The following is a 14,648-nucleotide window of genomic DNA, read 5'->3' on the forward strand; positions in this document are numbered from 1 at the left end:
TTTTGTGTTTGTGTGTTAGTAACTTAGCTGTGCTATTATTGTTTGGTGACACTGCCGGCCAGAATGCAGTTTATTGTCCATGTATTATGACACTTTATGTCATAGCGCAGTGTGTTATTCTTATTCATAAAATATCTTGTGACACTAAGTGGTAGTGTAGAGTATTTTTCTTATTCATAAATAATTGATCTTGTGGCACTGTAAGTGGTAGCGCAGTGTGTTATTCTTATTTTTAAATAATCTTGTGACACTGTAAGTGGCAGCACAGTGTGTTATATTCTTATTCATAATAAAACTGTGACACTGTAGGTCATTGACACTGCAGTGTAATATTTAAAATTGGTACAAATTGACATGTGTGCTCTACCCCACTTCATTCGTGTTTGTTGATATGGAAAACGATCAGTTGAGACCTGAGAGTAGAGCAGGAACCACATACTAGTGCTGGAGCTGCTGCTAGTGCCACCATTCATGACGATACTAGTCCATCTACATTATCTACTAAAGCCGATGCCCAAGGGCATACAGGGCTTAAGTCAGGGCATCTAAAATCAAGAACCAATCTTTAATAGTGTTAAAGAAGAAAACATTAAAGGGAAAGTTAGCTGCAGAAAGACATAAAATTGGCACTATGCCAGTTTCACCACATGAAATGGCAAGGAAAGGCTAAGGCTTTGGCCTTTATTTATGACTGGTGGTTCTGCATCTTATGATGATATAAGTACAAGTGAGCATGCTGAAATAGACATCAAGGATGCTTCTGTGGAAGTGAGCAGGATGTTTGTGTAGCTGATGCTAATAAGGATGTTGATGATGAGGATGTTGATAATGAGGATGTTGTTTGTGTAAATTAGGCACCAGTGGATGAAACAGTTGTTGCCCATGATAATGAAAAGCCCATTGTCATGCCTGGGCAAAAGACAAAAAAACTTGGTTGTGTTGACTCATGTGCATCACCAGTGAATTTTTTTGGGAGAGTTTAGTATTTTCTTGGCAGATGCACTTGCTGAAGAAACTGAAGAAGCCAACGCTGCATCACATGACACTTGAGCTATCAATTTGCTTACCAACAGCTCTTAGCATCTCTTAATATCTGTGTTCATTGGGAAGAAAAACACAATGTCTTCATCCCTTCTGGGATGATAATCCACTCCCAGCAGCATCAGCAGGCATAGTGCTCAAGGATTCTCAAGAAGGACACAACATAAGACTTAAACCTTAAATCTTGCATTTTCTCTGTTCCACTTATCCACATGTCTGTGGTTAAGTGGACAATGGGTACAATTGCATTTTAGAGGCCACTAATTAAGTTTTTTTTTAGGTCCCTGTACAGGTTGGGAACTGCTTTTCTAGTGAAGTGGAATCTTTGCAAAGGATTGTTTAACAGTCAACTGTTTTTTTAAAGCACTACTAGTAGTCTTCCTGGTCCCCTTCTGGGATGAAAATCCACCCCCAGCAGCAGCCGGCATAGTGCTCGAGAATTCTAAAAGAAAGACACAACATAAGACTTAAACTTTAAATCTTCAATCTTGCATTTGCTCTGTTTGGCTTGTCCACATATCTGTGGTTAAGTGGACAGTGGGTACAACAGCATTTTGGAGGACACTAATTAAGTTTTTTTTTAATGTCCCTGTACAGGTTGGGAATTGCTTTTCTAGTGGGGCGGAATCTTTGCAAAGTATTGTTTAACAATCAACTCTTTTTTAAAGTACTACTAGTAGTCTTCCTGGTCCCTTTCTGGGTTGAAAATCCACTCCCAGCAGCAGCAGACATAGCACTCAAATATTCTTCTGGGGCAAGTACTGATGTGAATGAGTAAAATATTTTTTGTAAATGCCTTCCCTCCTCCCTTCCCCTCCTCCCTTATAAATTTGCTTTGGAATAAAAAAATTAAATTGAATTTATTATTAATCAAATCTTTATTTCCCTGCCTTCAACTACATACATACTCCAACTCCCTCAGGCCTCTTCATTATTGAAAACATAGGTTTCCTTATATGCCATGTTGGAAGTTGAACTGCCACATGTTTGTGCCACACACTACTGCCGCTTAGCTTAGTCAGCTAGCTAGCTTGGTGCAAATTTTGGGCCTAAACCGGATGAAAAATATATTGTGAGCTGTGAGGTGGTCAAAATTGAATGAAAATTATTGGAAATTAATGTTATTGAGGTTAATAATACTGTAGGAACAAAAAAAATGATGTGATTTTAGCAGATTTTGGCAATAAAAAAAAATACAGATCCAAAATCAAAACACGCAAGGGGCGGTTTTGGCAAAACCAAATCCAGATCCAAAACACAAGGAGATTCAGATCCAAAACCAAAACACAGGGGTCAGCCCACATCTCTAGTTTTTATTGAGCTAATAGAGAACATATCAAGGGTGTTCTCTTTATAATAAATGTTAATGTATTCAACATTTAAGAACTATTATTAAAAGACTATGGGATCATTCTTATTAGGTGAAAATTGTGAGGTTGTTTCTTGAAAATATGACCTTTATACGTGCAAAATGCTGATGAAGGGATTTTCCTCCTATATACACTGTCATTTGTCAGTGTACAAGCAGCCTACAGCATATAGCCTATGGCCGAGGCTTATGCTTGATGTACAAGATCTAGCTCCAAACTGTTGAAAAGAGGCTCCTGGAAATTAAACCATTTATGTTTTAAGTAGATGAGCTGTCAAGCAAGTTAAGTGTCTATTATATTTTACTTTCTTTCTTTTACTTTGTAATAAATGTCTTTTTAACTGATATTTGTTGTGTGGCTTGATCAATGTATTTGTATCTAAAGAATCTTATCTCATTCCACTGAGAACATTATTGTGTCAGAAATGGGATACAAAGGGTTAATAGCCATACATCTGCTTAGAATGTGTAGTCGATAGTTAGGGTTGTGCAAACCAAAGTTGAGTTGTGCAAACTCATTGCAAATTGCCTTTATGGTTCAGCATTGTCCTGAAGGAATGTTCCTCTGTCTCATTTTAATGAGGAAGGTGTAACCTGATCAGTCACAGAGTGTATACTGTATGTCACAGTATATGTGCCTGCCGTCTGTTTGCTGTCTTTGTGTTACTGAAAAAAATAAAGAAAAATGCATTTTAAGATTTTTAAGAAATATGCAAATTTTCTAAAAGAGTAATTGATAATTCAGCTGACTGATTTCCAGAGAAAGCATAATGTTGGTTTTTCACTGCCTGTTGATGAGAGTAAAAATAGTGACATTTTACATAGACCCATATACTGTATGTTGTGAAGGGAAGAGGGAGTGTAAAATCTATGCGGGGAAAAAGCAGCAGTGATAAGCAAGCCTTTCTCACAGATAGAGAAAGAAAACCTGAAACCACATTGTCCCGTGAATTCACAAGGGAGGGGCAGTGAGGGGATTCATTACGCAGCAGCTGCTAGTGAGAGAGCAGCTGTAATTGAGAGCATTGATATTGCAGATCTTGACAGTCACATTTTGTTAGAACAAGAATATGGTTCTGAATGCAAACAAATGTTTGCAAGATGTAGTAGAAACTGTGGTTTCTGATAACATACCATTGGTTTGTGAGTTGAATTATGTTACAACTGAATAACCATGTACTGCCCAGTTTGCTGTGTGCCAGGAAGTGCCTGAGTACCCATTTGAAAATGTTGGCTAAGTGATGATGGGGGAGTGGTTATGATGCCCAATGATGAATGGGAATTACCAAGAGCCAGAGGGTGGGAGATGGGTAGGATTGCAGTCAAAGTCCATACCCCTGAGACAGAATACTGCCCCCATGATGATATTGATTACAAGAGAGTTACTGTGAAGTTTCACAATGATGAAAATGCATGCTTTGCAAATGACGATTCTGGTCTATCAGTTATTAATGAGACAGTAGTAGTGGGAAACAGACTGAAACTGATAACCAGTGAGCCATCACATATGGCAATGCACAACAGCTTTGCACCCACGACATACCAACTGATTGAGGATATTATGTTTGATTACAGCGAACAACAGAGAAAAATTTGTGATGTAAACACTGTGTTTTGTATTGCAGAAAAGCTGTTCGTGAGTAATAAGAAAGATCAGCCCCCATTTATTTCCTGATAAGACCTTATCAGTCAATTGCTGAGGAGTTCGAAGCAGAGGAATGGATTGAGCATAACAGAGGGATGCAAAATCAGACTTTGGTACATGGATGATGGTACTTACAAGAAAGGATTTGCATGAAACAACAAGCTACTTACGTTGTACCAGTTATATCACAGCCTACTGCAGGGTTTGTCTAATTTAAACCATTGTTTCCAATGATACCAGGACTGTATTATAATGCTGCTTGCACCAATACTGAACTGTTATGGACTCTTTCTGTAGTGATGCAGCCATCTTTTCTGACTGTCAGACAGAAAAGTGATGAAAAGGAGCTACCCCTACTACAAATAGGTGGGAGACCAGTTCAGGTGGCAGAGTCGTATGCCAAACTAAAAGAAAACCAGACACAACTTGTGTAGTTCACAGATGGATCAGCCACACTGACTATGCAAGGACACTGTTGGACAGCAGCAGCATTCCAGCCAGCTGTCATGATCAGGTTATCTCTTCCCAGGAGCCTGCGGTGCTTACCAGTGCAGACGTTGTGGAGTGGCCCTTCCAGCAGGGGAGCTGGTACTTGGAGACTGGCACTGGGTGCACGCGGGAGTGTGATGTCTGTGAGTCCTGCTGGCAAGGGTAAGGCTATCAGCATCACCATGCTGCAGGTGTCTGGGCACTACCATCTTACCTCAGGGCTAGTGAGCCTATCCTGAAGCATCAGGTGATCTCTCCCAGCCACTCACGCTATGCTTCTGTGTACTTAAGGGGGTTTGGAACTCCCTGTACTTGCCAGTGCAATGGGTTTCACAGCTTGCTGTGAGATAGTTCCCTGTGCTCCTAAGCCTTGTTCCTGCTCCAGTGCTACTTTTGCCTCCTGTCAGCTAAGTCGGCTACCACAGACCTCCCAGCACCACTCTGACTAGTCCCACAGCCTCCAGTCTGGTGGTGACTGCTCTGTCTCCCACAGGTTACCCACTCCTGTGTCCTGAACCTGTTTTCTAACCCCTTGTTCAGCCATTCAACAGGATATCAGAATATCTAATTCAAATCATTCTACAGCATATCAGGATATCTCATTCAAGTCATTCTACAGCATATCAGGATATCTCATTCAAGTCATTCTACAGCATATCAGAATATCTAATTCAGCCATATTTACATCATTTCTGGACTTTACTTCGAACATCTCTGCCACTTTTCTGGACATTGACTTTGTTCTCTCCCAGTACAGTGACCTATAATCCACATACCCCGGTTCTAAGTTTCTTTACATTGGGACTCTAGTTACTCTCTGTATATTTTCATGTCTACTAATATCCATATAAAACAACCAACTTTCCAATTTAAATCTGTTCCTGCTTCCACTTCTGTTTCCAACCCGGGTCCACAAAACTCTCAGTCCATAATACCAGCTACACAATAACTGTTGCATGAGAGCAGTGAAGTTGGATCAAACCAATATGCAGAACTGCAAGCTGTGCTGATGGTGCAAGTCCATTACAAAGCAATCTGGGTTGGCACTGCCCTGTGCAATTGTAGGCCTGTGTCCATGGCCATGTCAATACCCACACTGGACTAGATGGCAATGAAGTTACAGAGGTACTGGTTCAAGGCAGAACAGTGGCGCTTACCCTTGAAGAGAAAATAATTGTACAATCTGGGAGAATGGGCTCATGCGCAGCGTGGGCCACAGAGAAGCAGAAGGCCTGTATACCTGTGCCCAGAGAAAATAAATTCCCATGACACAGTTGATGGAAACAAACATTGTGGAGAAATGCAAAACAGGTCAGCTGTTGAACTACAAGGAAAAGCAAACCAATTACATGGACTATATATACAGAGGAGAATGAACAGGACAGGTGTGGCAGATAGATTTTATTCCCCTGTGCCCACTGGATGTGGGGGAGTCAAAATTCTGCTGCACTACGGTGGGCACCTACTCTTTGGTGATTGTCGCACCTACTCTTTGGTGATTGTCGCTCGTCCTCTGTACATGCTAAACACATGCCCATAGCCTGAAAGGTGAATTAATTGCAGACGCAGCACTGTTTGTGCAAAGACTTGTGAAGCTATGAAGAAGCTGATGTCACATTCCAGCAAGCCTTATTCCAAACCATGGAAAGAGACAATGCAGAAAACTGTCAGGTTTGACAATGCAAACATTTTTGAGACATTGAGAAACTTTAAACCAACACATCACAGAGTACACTGGAGGGTCATTTGTATGTCTTACTATTCACAAAACTGCGTGTGTGAATGTTTTGTTTAAGTGAACTGTAAATTTATATGTTACATATAGATTTGATGTTACAGTGTAATATATATATATATATATATTTTTTTTTTTATTATTATTATTTATTTATTTTGTTTAGTAGTGTAGCAGCTAATTAAAGGAAATGTTTATTATTCTGTTAGTTTAGTAAGATTTAACAAGGGATAAGGTGTAGGTTTTGCTGTTAAGCAAATACACTGAGTCATTTAAGTAGAAATGATATATATAGGAATGATGTATTATATTGTATTAGATATTAAGACTCACCCTGATTCTTCCTTCTTTCAGGATGTGTTTTCAAGAAAGATAATGTCCCTCATATTTTTTGCGGGATTGTGGTACCAGAGCTTTCTTGTGATACTACTGTATATCAGAGACTGCATTACAATGCCTAATGACAACAGGGGGAAGACTATTAAATTGTATGGGATCTCCCACAATGCAATAGAGGAGAGATCCTTTATTAACTTTACAGCAACTGGAATTGTTCATCATTTGACACTTGAACATATTGAAATTGTCCTGAGTAAGATTTTACACAGGACAATTTCAATATGTTCAAGTGTCAAATGATTGTGTTTGTACATGTATTGTGAAAAGAAAAGGATGGTTAAATAATGTAATGTTAACACAAGAGGGGTTTGCACAAAGGGATTTGTGATAATGAGCGATCATTTTGTGTTTCTAGACACCCACCAGCCTGACTTTAGCCACCCACTAGAGTATGTCATCTCCAGGAAGTATATACAACCATCAGTACATCGGGAACCATCGGATCAGAAAGCAGCGCTTGTGGTTGACTGTACCCTACCGCAAGCACTGCGAGCACATCTGTGTAAAAATCAACCAGGTGACGTGTACTCTGATATTGCCTGCTAATTATGCACGCCGCTGAAATGGCGTTGAAACACTCAGGCACGCCTGCGTTCGCAACTCCTCTGCCCCTGTTACCACCCACAAATGGCCTCTCCTGTCACTCATTCCACTGGGTTGTCTTTGACGGTCGAGCGAGTGGTTCCCAATCGCTTGAACTAGTTTGCGCATGCGAACTGCAATGCATACGCATGTGCAAATGCATAACATCAGCCGAGCGAGCGGCCCCTTGCAAACGGGTCTGAATCAGGCCCACGGTTCACTATTTAATCCCAAATAAACAATGTCTCATTGTTGCCAGACATACTAATCCTGAGTCAACATGTGTTACCTTCAATTTAGCTGAGTACATTCACCATAAATAGTCTGAACTTTTCAACATTCATTATTGAGGCAACAGTGCCCCCTACTGTCTATTAATAATTATGTATATTTCCAAAGATGATCGTTATACTTGTAAAATTCTGATGAAGGAATTTTTCTCCTATATAAACTGTCATTTGTCAGTATACAGTACTGTACATGCAGCCTACAGCATATAGCCTATGGCCGAGGCCTATGCTCGATGTACAAGATCCAGCTCCAAACTGTTGGAGAGAGGCTCCTGGATATGAAACCATTTATGTTTTTAGTAGATGATCTGTCAAGCAAGTTAAGTGTTTATTATATTTTACTCTCTTTCTTTTACTTTGTAATAAATGTATTTTTAACTGATATATTTTGTGTGGCTTGATTAACATCTTTGTATCCAAAGAATCTTATCTCGTTCCACCGAGAACAAGATACATAAACACAGTGCTGTTCAATTATATTCTGTTCTTTTTCACATTTTGTGGGATTGCAACCAGTGAACAGCTGATTGATTCACCTAGATATATAATTTGTTTATTTAACAAGGTCTATTCCAGCGCCTTGGGTGCATTGTTGTTTTTTCTTTGCTAGTTTCCATTTATGTTAAGGACATTCTGATGTAATTGTCTACCACAAGCTTTCCATACAAGCAGTTATTGTTTTTATGCTGCTCAAAAACTCATACATTAAAAAGCACATTTAGATATTTTTTTATGAGTTTCTGAGTTCAATGCATAATAACCGGAATACTATAGGCATTGTGTGATTTGCAGTTAGAGAACAAAGGGCCTGATTCAGAGCCACTCGTAAGCGGCAGCTCGTTCGCTCTGAGCGATGTTTGCCCAACTGCACATGCGTACGGATCATTATACGCATGCGCGAACCAGTCAGTGCGGCCGAAATTCATGTGCTCGCAAAATAGCGAATGCCTGCTAATTTGAGTGACAGAAAGAGGCGTATGTAGGTGGTAACAGGGGAAGGTGCTTGAAAACGGGGAGTGGAGATCCGATCGCAGGCGTGCTTAAAGGTCAAAACGGGCGTTTTATGGGTGTGCATATTTAAAACAGCAGCGTCATTGACCACGTCACTGGGTTATTTTATAGCGAGAACTGCTCGCAAAATTGTGGTAGCAAAAACCAACCACAAGAATAGCGAGCAGTTCATACCCTGTTCGATGGACTCGATTAATCTAATAAATAGCGGACATGACGTAGGATGCGAGCGGCCAGGGGGCGTAGTTTCCTAAAAAACGACCGCAAGTTTTGTACGCTCGTTCAGACCTAGAGGTGTGAACAGACCGCAAAGAGCGAACGGTTCATTTGAATAGCCACCCCTATTTTCTGGACGAGCGAGCGCTAATTGCATCCGGCTCTGAATCAGGCCCAAAGTTCTTTTTCACTGTAAGCCTCAATTTGTCTACAACCCATGGCTATGGGTATCAAACATTTGCCCCTTTTAACAATGATAGCACATAAACCCTTAATGCTTGTCACATTTATGATCCCTATGCTGAAATGATTGTTCATTTTTATATTAGAATATCGCTTAAAATACAATTTGAAATATCCATAATGCCTTTTACAGATACACTATAGTTTAGGATTAGGCACTAGAGGGAGAGTTAGGGTTAGGCACTAAGAAGGGAGGGTTAGGTTTAGGGTGCAGGGAGGGGTAGGTTAGGTTTTAGGCACTAGGGGGGAGGTTAGGTTTAGGCACCAAAGAATGAGGATTAAGGATTAGGGTAGGTAGAGGGGAGGGTTAGCATACCGACCAACAATTGTTGGTAAATTAACCCTGTAGGAATCCGCCAGGATCCTGACCACCAGGAGCCCGACTGTTGGTATTTCATACCCAACTTCTTTTAGACACTAGGAAGATGGCAAATGCCAGCTCATTCAGAGGCAGGCTACTCTGTGTATCACCGGTTTCATTAAGAGGCATACAGCTGAGAACCTCTTAAAAAACTCAGGGAAATCATTTCAAAATGACATACCCCACTTAGACTCTCCTTGGGATTTGTGATTTCTGACAATGCCAAATTATTGAGCGAGCATTACATCTAGGCAAATTCGAATACATCCCATGTTTTGCTCACACAATGAATTTGGTGGTGCAACATTTTTTTAAAATGACAGGTTCGTGCAGGAGATGCTCTCGGTGTCCCGAAAGATTTCTGCCCATTTTCGACATTCAGCAGCTGTGTATCGAAGATTGCAACACCAGCAAGAACTGTTGAATTTGCCCTGCCATCATCTGAAGTAAGAAGTAGTAACTAGGTGGAATGCTACCCTCTATATGCTTCAGCAGATGGAGGAGCAGAAAAAGGCCATCCAAGGCTACACTGCAGCCTATGACATAGGGAGAGGATCAGGGATTGCACCTTAGTCAAGTGTAGTGGAGAATAATTTCTGTGTTGTGCAAGGTTCTCAAACCCTTTCAACTTGCCACATGTAAAATTAGTTTAGAGTTTAGACACTGCCAGCTTGAGTCAGGTCATTCCCTATCATGCTTTTACAAAAGCAGCTGGAGAAAGTGAAGGAGGAGCTGAAATGGAGTGATTCTACTAAGTATGTCGGACTTGTAGATCAAGCCCTTCAATCCCTTCGACAGGATCCAAGGGTCATCAATCTCTTGAAATCAGATCACTATATTTTGGTGACCATACTTGATCCTAGGTTAAAGTCATACCTTGTGTCTTTCTAAATCTGAAAAAATGCAAAGAGCTGGGGGTGAAAAAATTGTCAGCTCAAGTTGAACGTGACATGGCAGCATCTCTTCTACAGCTGCCAGGAAAAAACTAAATTTTCCTAAGAGACCCACTGCTGGTGGGTATGCAGATCAGTCAGCAAAACCTCATGACATCTGGTTGGGTCTGAAAGAACTGGCTACAATGAGTGACATGTCTACCATGACTTTGTCTGATTCGGTCGCCATTCAGAGAATGGTGGATGACTATTTTAGGGATAGCATCCAAATAGGCATGTCAGACAGTCCGTTTCACTACTGGCAGGAAAAAGAGGCAATTTGGAGTCCCTTACACAAACTGGCTTTGCTGTACTTAAGTTGCCCACTCTCCAGTGTGTACTCTGAAAGAGTTTTCAGTGCAGCCTGGAACCTTGTCAGTGATCGTCGTAGGAGGTTACTTCCCCAAAATGTGGAAAAGATGAGGCTCATCGAAATTAATTACAAATTCCATGAGGAAGACCTTTACCAACACTTAAGTCCAAAACATACAGAAGCATCTGTAATGGTGGATTCCAGCGGGGACAAATTAATATTGTATGAAGAAGAGGAGGATGCACACAATGATGGGGATGATGATGACGATGATGACATCTAATCTAATGTATTGTAAAACCAGTTTGTGTATGGGATCATTGCTACCAATGTTCCTTTCCATTGTGTGCTGCTTGGGGCATTGCTGCCTGACATTTTCAATGTTATGGTTTATGAATGTCCAGAAATTGTAATGGCCACAGACAGCATGTCCTGCATGCCCCTTTCATTTTTTTTAAAGAAAAGTCTGAACCAACTGCTGCTTGCAACCCAGCAGCACTATTCGCACAACAGTGGCAGCACCAATTATCAACTATCAATTCCTCCTTCAGTCAGTGACTGTATCAACTATCAATTCTTCAATCCTCAAGGGGTACCCCAACCATCATCTTTGCACAGTCCTAAACTCTATTTATCACTCAGTTTTGAGCCAGCTAGCTGGATGCAAGCATTTGGCCCTTAACTAGATGAAAAAAATCAATATTGTGAGTTGTGAGGTGGTCAAAATTGACTGGAAACAACTGGAAATAAATGTTGAGGTTACTAATACTGTAGGAACAAAAACAGGCCAATTTTATGTGATTTTAGCTGTTTTTATGATTTTTTAAGAAATATTCCAAATCCAAATCCAAAACCAAAAAACAAAACATAGAGGTGAGGTTTTGGAAAAACCAATCCAGATCCAAAACCAGGGGAGATCCAAAACCAAAACTGGAGGGTCAGCGCACATCTCTAATATAGATATAGTTTCAAATATATATTTTTATAAATAATATTTAAGAATTGGTTGTCTAGCTATAGCTCTATTTTTTTTACATGTGGGTCTCAATCCAGTTGTAAAGATTAGAAATCCACAATAATTCCCAAGGTTTACAAAGGCAAAACACAAACAAACACTTGAGTTAAAGATGAGCAAAGCCAACAGGTTTCTTTCAATATGTTAAGCTGGTTTGAGTGTGTTTGAGTGTAAATGACTACAGTACATTGTATTTTGAAAGATGAAAATAACTATAAAACTTATGCCTGAACATTCAACATTTTCTAGGTGACTTTACAGCAAGCTGCAAACTTGTACTTCAAATTAATTCAAGGTTGCTGTGAACAAGTTTTATTTATACTATCATCCAAACTTAATTAAACTGTGTACAGTTCAAATAATTTGAGCATACCTACTTAACCATGACAATGAATATTGGATATGAACCTCTTGGGAAACTTGATTTTTGACTGCAGCTTCTTTTTCATAAGAACCGTGAGTCACAAGAGTAAAACAACAGTTAATAGTTTGAAAATTAATGATGTATCTTCCATCTGGAACATATATTATCTGGAAGTATGTAAAATTAAGTTTCTCATTACTGAGAGTTTATGTGAACTTTCACTTGTCATATGTACAGTGAATTCAACCATTAGTAAGTGAGGCTCTGCTGATCAGTCATCCTACCTTCTATAAGTTTATGTGGTACTAATGTCTCAAGGAAAAGCCAGTACTGATTATTCTCTATTATTCTGCATTGTGCTTCTGAAAAACCTTTAGAAAGCCTGTCACAGGTAAGACGCCGGGACCAGTGACACTGCATCTGAAGATTAAGCCGCTGGCTGTGACATACCCCCGAAACAGTCGCAACGTACCTGCGTCTTTGTTGCCACTCCCCCATTACTTCCCACAAACAGTTGCAGTCTGTCAATCACCGTGCGACTACCATAGCAAGACCATTACAGCACATGCTCAGTGCAGCTCCAGCACATGAGCAGACCAGAAAACATTGGCTTTTTGCAACTGTATATAAACTGAATCAGGCCATCTGTACAATTGCTTCCAACTCTTCCCTAAGGAATTGTATAGTTGCCAACAGTCTATAATATCCCAGTATAGAGCCAGGTTATAAAATTGTTTCTGGATATTTTTGTCTCTGCAAATGTTCTGTACAGTATGTTTCCCCATACTATGCAAACTAGTTAGTTAGTCTCCATAAGTATTCCTAGGCTTTATCCAGTCCCTTTAAACTAAGGCAGGACAACGTTATATTTTAAATAAGGTTATAAGGTTATTAAGCAGATAATGATTGGAAACGCCAGCGACCAGAGCTGAACTCACCCCCCTATTGGCCCAATTACGCCTGAGACTCGCTGATTTTTTAAATGCAGCCCTATGAGGCTGCAAACAGGAATCAGCGATTCTGGAGCTTGTATAAGTGTGGAATATAGCCGTACTTACTAGCGGGAGTGAAATAGTCGCACCTTCATGAAGAGAGTCCATAATGTTCTTCAAACAAGGCAACACTGTATATGCTTAGATCAAAAATGGATATGTGATTACAAGGGAAGAGGCACGGTACAGGTCAGAGGCAGGTCTAAAAGAGCAAGAGGCAGAATATTTTGCAACTATGTCAGAGATATATGAAGAAGCGTGGGAGTTGGTGAGACAATTATAGAGGCGAGTAACTAGCTTGATTTGGCAGTAATGGGGAGCCAGTGAAGAGTTTATAGAGTAGTCATGGTGAAAGATAATGGAAAAATGTACAGTATAAGGGGTTTAAGGTAGTAATGTCCTATGTGAGAAAGGAGCATATAGTGGCAATCTATAGAAGAAGTATGTGATAAGAAACTGTATTTGTGTAGCAAAGGTGATATACATGGGTAATTGGGGGATTTCGAAATAACTGAAATAGCTCTCAAATGAGAACTTATAGTGGCGTGAAAAAGTTTTTGCCCCCTTTCTGATTTCATTTATTGTAGGAAAAATATTATCCAAATCTACTTTCCTTGTGTATAATAGTAATTGCCACAGTAGTTGTACTTGAATTAAGTTGTATGGATAATTGGGTTGAATTAGACTAGATACAATAAGGCTTGATTACTGGCAATCCTGTTGAATCTAAACATCTCTTACAGTACATACTGTAGAACCTTTCCAGTAATGTGCAGTTGGATAAAAGGTCTCAACAAGTACAGAATGCCGCCATCAAAAGAATTCCAATAAGAGAAAAATCAAAAGGATAATGCCCGGCCATCAGTCCATGCCCTGAAGCTCAAGCGCAATAGGATTATTCAGCAAGACAACAAACTAAAGCACAAGAGCAAGTCCATATGTGAAACATAAGCAAAATAAATAATTTGGACTGTCCTAGTCAAAGTCCTGACTTTAATCCAGAGATGCTGTGGCAGGGCATTAAACAGTTCACACTGTAATTAAAGCAATTCTGCAAACAAGATTGGGCCAATTCTATCCACAATGATGTGAGAGACTGATCCCAGTGTGTTTGGTTGCAGTTGTTGCTGCTAAAAGTGAGGCAATCAGTTATTAAGTTTAGGGGAGAATTCATTTTCAGATGGGTGATATAGGTATTGGATAACTTGTTTTCTTCAATAAATTAAATGATCATTTAAAAAATGTATGTTGTTTTTACCCAGATTGTTTTTATCTTATATTCAGTTTTCTTTGAAGATCTGAGACAATTATGTGTGACAAATATGCAGATAGAAAAAATCAGGAAGGGGTAAACATTTGTCATGTCACTGTAATTTTTTAACGCAGGTTAATTGTGATTAAGCGTAACAATTGTGGGTACCTCCTAGATGAGTTGGCTCTCAACTTAAATATATTTAGGTGTGGGGGGAGGGGCCCGTACAAGATTTTGCTACGGGGTCCACAAAGTTCTAGTTATGCCCCTGCTTCTTGAGATGACATTACTTTATAACCTGCAAAGAGTAATGGTGAATTTGGAAAGGCTTCAATTCTTGGTGATGTGTGCCCATACAGTATAACCAAGAATGGTGGTACCCCAACATTGCACATTTTG

At 39.9% G+C, this 14,648-nt stretch overlaps 1 pseudogene; it reads right to left on the reverse strand.

Annotated features, from left to right (window-relative positions):
• Positions 1–13,858: 13,858 nt before the first annotated feature.
• LOC148526806 (uncharacterized) overlaps positions 13,859–14,648 on the reverse strand; it is a 62,025-nt pseudogene continuing 61,235 nt past the window's right edge.

Source organism: Taudactylus pleione, unplaced genomic scaffold, assembly GCF_031769625.1.
Source record: "Taudactylus pleione unplaced genomic scaffold, aTauple2 ptg000093l, whole genome shotgun sequence".
NCBI classification, from domain to species: Eukaryota; Metazoa; Chordata; class Amphibia; order Anura; family Myobatrachidae; genus Taudactylus; species Taudactylus pleione.